The sequence below is a fragment of the Copidosoma floridanum genome, unplaced genomic scaffold, assembly GCF_036245765.1.
Source record: "Copidosoma floridanum isolate Cflo_tuat_1 unplaced genomic scaffold, Cflo_Japanese_pri ptg000013l, whole genome shotgun sequence".
Lineage (NCBI taxonomy): Eukaryota > Metazoa > Arthropoda > Insecta > Hymenoptera > Encyrtidae > Copidosoma > Copidosoma floridanum.
Window position 1 is genome coordinate 28,330,123 of NW_028321890.1, and position 5,257 is coordinate 28,335,379.

At 29.7% G+C, this 5,257-nt stretch overlaps 1 long non-coding RNA gene across 1 annotated transcript; it reads right to left on the bottom strand.

Moving 5' to 3' along the window:
• Positions 1-3,310: 3,310 nt before the first annotated feature.
• LOC149374982 (uncharacterized) lies at positions 3,311-4,711 on the bottom strand. The gene is made up of 3 exons (XR_016292998.1): positions 4,599-4,711; positions 4,273-4,332; positions 3,311-3,430 (listed from the first exon to the last, which is right to left on the bottom strand). It is a non-coding gene; the product is annotated as an uncharacterized LOC149374982 (long non-coding RNA).
• Positions 4,712-5,257: the final 546 nt, after the last annotated feature.

Consider the following 5,257-nt stretch of genomic DNA (forward strand, 5'->3'; position numbering starts at 1 on the left):
ACCTAAGTACTGCTTTAACTCATATGTTTTAATAACTGTATGAAATTCTTAGCTTACAAGAATAACAGTGTCAATGTATAAAAAACTGAAAGTTCCTATTTCTCCCTCTCTTTCTGTCTGGAATTTTCCTTCATTGTACCTAACTTTCTGAAATATTATACTTTGATGTATAAAGTTAGTCTAGAAGCAATTGCTAATTATGTGATGCAAAGCATTTTGAACACATTGTTTATTCTTTTGTCTAAAAATGTTAATTGTGCTCAACGCGAATACAGAAATCTAAAACAAAAATTGTATCAAAAGAAGTGTTTTTTTTTTTTTAATGCTGAAATAATTTCTTCAAATTTTTAGAGCATCACTGAAGTCCTAAAAAATACATAAATGTATGAAAAATTTGCGTTGTTTAAAATCTACAACTTTATTCATAACTCTTTGGTATATTGTCAACTTTACTGTGTAATCGGCAAAAACTTGTCTTTTAAATATTCACTGATTTCAAGTACATTAGAATTGTAATTTTGATAACAGTGACAAAAAAAAAGTAGTATTTGAATGAGTTCCACGATTTTTCGACTATAACTGAAACTCTAATAAAATCTTAATATAGCATAAAACGATTTATTCTCATATTTTTGAACATTTTATTCCATTTTTTCAGTACAAAAATGATCCTGGATAAATAAATAAAATATCCAAAAAAAAAAAAAATGTTTTTCGAGAGCTACAACATTCTGGTTGACACCGATTAAGTAAGTCTTTAAATTTTTAAGATATAGTTAAAAAAAAAAACTGTTTCTGAAACCTGTAAAATTTAATTTGTCTGCAAGACACTTTGATTCCAAGAGCATAAAAAAAACCTTTTTTTTAGGTCTATGTAAGTGGTCAAAAGTATTATTTTCTTGAGATCGACATTTTTTAACTGCCAATGAAGCTATAATATTCATTTGAAAAGTTGCAAGCAACAAGCTAATTTTAATTTTTCAGATTTTGGCATTCTGGACGCTGGTATCATTTTTTTTCTTAGCTATCATTAAGGTACTTCTGTACAACATTGTTATAAATTGTAGCGGAACTAAGGAGACTAAAGTTTGGAGCTGGATGGCTTGTTTTTGGAATGACTCGTGTCTTACGTTATTGATTATTTTCATATATTCTGTGAGAAACCCGAATCGCTCACCAATTGAACTTCGATTTTTTGTGTTCGTTGGTGGGAAAACAACAGTCCGAGCTAATCGACCCATCGTCAAGTTCACGTGGTGACAAAAATAAGTATGCTTCAACTCAAATATGCAAACGTGTGCGTTCAATAAATGGTGCAGTCCACTACATATACACTGCCTGGCTAAAAGAACAGATTACAAGATCAAACGAATGTGAAACCAAAACTTGTACATGCCGCATACGAATAACTATGAATATCTTCTACGCTCAACTTTGCATTACAGAGTTGAACAATTTTGCTGGCATGTGCATTCTTTGCAGTATTATTGTGTTGCAGTATTATAATGACTCATTCTTCTTTTTCAGCTTAAGTTTCGGATAAGTACTTTACTTATTTAAAAAAAAAGTAAGAACGAGCTTTAACTAATTAATAATTTTTGGGACTTTATTAAAAGTTCTGTCAAAATTAAAAAAATGTTGACTATAGAAGGAACGAAGCTTTTTCATTCTTATTTTTAAGAAAAATCTATAACTTGTTGCAGATGTTTGACTGTGTATAAAATCTTAATAAAATTTTGAAGAAAAAATGCATTTTAAAGTTAAATTCTTCATAGTATGTAGCTTCACAATTTAGTTAATTATCTATAAAAATATTTATACGATTCTTAGTTATGAATTTAATAAAAACAGTTTCAAAGACAAGAATCGCTACCAGTACATTGGAAAAAAGCAATCTTGTGCCTTTTTTTTTCATTTTTTTTCTCAATGCTACTTTATTTATGTAAGGTACACTGCTATGCTGTTAGTAACAAAGATTATGAGACATGAGATGTATGAATAATTTTACTTTAAAGAAGCATTTTTCTTTTGTTCTGATATGAGTATTTTTTTTGTTGCCCACACAGTGTTTTCTTCCTTAAAACGATTGGTGTCCTCTCAGTAGGAAAAATTATCTTTAAACATACTGCGCATCTAACCATATCAGGTACGAATAGTGTCTCACCCCTTCTTTGGAGGTCCCTAGAGTCTGAAGTTTCTACAGTAGCTTGCATCAGGTACACTAATAATAATTTTATCGTAAGATGTGAAACTGAATATACTTACCAATTCTCAATTCAAACTAGTTATTTAATACAACTCAAAACAACGGTAAAAGCATAAAAAAATTGACTTTTTAATTTACATAAAAAAAAAGAAACATTTAAAAAACTAAGAAGAAAAAAAAATCTTGCAGTGCTAAACCACCGTCTTGAGTACGAAAAAAAACTTAAGGGAGTTCTATCAGTTACAGAATTAACAAAAATAGTTATATGAAAATATGTTTACAAATTAATAAAAACACAAAATTCAATTACATTTTTTATTATTCATGAACTAATCACATATTTTAATCCTTTTTCAGTGATACTTTTATTTTTAAAGAATTATACTCTTGTGTCTCCGTATAATCTGATTTTGCAGTGATATTTGGCGTATCAGTCGTATCAGTCGAAAGTAATAATTACTCAGTTTAATTAAATTTTGTATACGAGTACTAAACAATGTACAAGTATCATGTAATAAGTATGCTGTGCTAGAAAAGAAAATAAAAGCTTGACCGTTCTTAGATTTTGATTTTACAAATTAACTATGGATTAATTTAGATTGAAACAATCGATCACTCCTATTTAAAGGCTTTAAAAATTTTTGAAAACCTGAAATTTCCTACGACATTTTGATAGTTTCATGACCTCGTCATCATGAAATTCTTAATTTGTTTTTTATATTTTGGATACAACAACAATTAAAAAAAAAACTTTGATTTAACTCTGTTTTAGCAGCATAATACGTAATAGTTAATTTAAGTATAAATAAGGAAGCAATCGACTTAGATTTAGGAAAATGTACTGATAAAGCACTTATAAGAAGACATCATGTTACATGATAAACGTAAAATTTAACTTTTATTGCATACTAACAATTTATGTAGATATGATCACATGGAGAATTCATAATGATTTTTTTCACAAAAGTTAGTTTTTTTGAGTTTTTATTCAAATGGTTCATTGTTTTGTGGGATATGAGTAATACACTTCTTATTCTCTTCTTGCCCAACCTTATGAGGTACATAGACAATCAAGACTCTATCAGAGCAAAAAATTACCTTGGCGTTACTTAAATCGGAATTTTCAGGTATGCGAATCTTCTTAGTCATATTTTTACGCATATTACCATCCTCATCCTGCATTTTTTCGTGTATTCCTTCGACTACGATGAAATCGTCAACCACCTAAAAGTAGAACATAGTTAATGTACAGACATGTTCTTTTTTCGAGAGAAATTATATGCATAACAAGTTTAAGGTATTGGAAGAGATATGACACAATTATGTACGGAAAAAATATTTTTTTTGCACCTATTCTGTCAAATATCGATTACTAGAATGTGCTGTTATACGGCACGATTGTTTTACAGGACTGCCTCATATTTTCACCAAAACGAATGGACTCATGAAGGCATGTAAATTAACTATCTTCAAAACTGTTTATCAGATTAGGCTCAAATTTAGTGTATACATTGGTTTTTTTATGTTAAAACCTGACAGTCTCAAATCCAGAAAATGTCATTAGAAGTAAAACTTTTATCTGCTCCGATATTACATAACTTTATAAAAATTTAAATCAGTATTTTGCATGTAACTTTTTTTATTGACATTTTATGTCCACACATTCGAGAAAAATGTAGATCTTAAAAAAATGAAACTCTTGACAATGAAGGAAGACTTAAAAAAAAGTATTTCTACGTCTTTATAGTCAAAATGGTAATATTTTGCAGTCTGAAAAAATTAGTTATTAGATATATCTCAGAGACTTGTACATTTGGTATCAAAAATAAAGTTGTAGATTAAAAAAAAAAAAATTTTTTTTTAATTTTTATTCAAATTTTCCGATTTCATCTTTGTATCTTGAAAATTTAAGATTTAAAAAAAAATTCATTTGCATATAGTGATACTTTTTGCTTTCGTAAAAAATGTAATAGTTGTGTCTTAAGGTGCTTTTTATTTTTTAGAATTTAGCATTTATCATAAAAAAACCATAATGTGTTTAAAAAATGAAGTAAAAAGATACTCACGGACACATTAATCTCTTCTGGAGTAAATTGCATGCAGTCTACTTCCGATTGAAAGTCATCCTTAAAAAACTTTATTTCTTAAAATTATGTGGAATAAGTCGTAAAAAATGTAGTAAGGCTGCGTATACATGGAGTCTTGAACTTCCCGGACCAGCCATAAGCCCGTGTGAGTGCGAGTGAGAAGCAAGAACATACACTCTCTTTGTCGCACTTACACGGGCATGTGGGTTGGTCCTAGAAGTTCAAGATTACATTTATACCATGTATACGCACCCCAAGGTCAGGTTTATAATTTTCACCCCAAGTGGGTGTATAAGTCGTTTTACCTTGCAAGTTTGAACATTCAAGGTTTTAAAATCATTGTAACTCTGGGCAGTGAACGTCAACGGCAAGTATGTTTTTCTAATAGAAGTTTCGTGAGTGATGTCATGCGCAGATCCAAATTCTTCTCGAAAGTTGTATTTTATATCCTCAAAATAATAATCCTTATTTAATGGGTCCATAATGATTGAGAATATGAAAACCAGTTTCGTAATACTATAGTTGTTATTCCGAAAAATAATAAAAATCAACTGAAGGAAAATGAAATAATTTTTATATAGCGCTGTTACTCAAGTACAGCTAAAGGTGCAGTTGATACTGGGGTCTTGTCACGACTTTCGATGGTTAGTACTGCTACAAAATTTTCAGTCGGCAGTGATAAAGCTTTGTATCATCTGTCTTTCTTACACCGTGGCCTCACCCAAGATCCAATTAACGCTAGAGAAGATAACCGAATCTATCGGAGCGCCTATAGTGACCAAACTCGTAGACTTAATCCTCCCTTCCAGCAGTTGTATCATCAGAAGCTAATATTATCTAATTGAAGTGTTAAATATCACTAAAATTAGTTGTAGACGTCAGTGTACATACATATATTTCTTAAGAACAAGTATTTTTATGCATATTACCGAAAGGATACAATATACATACATGAAGTAACTAA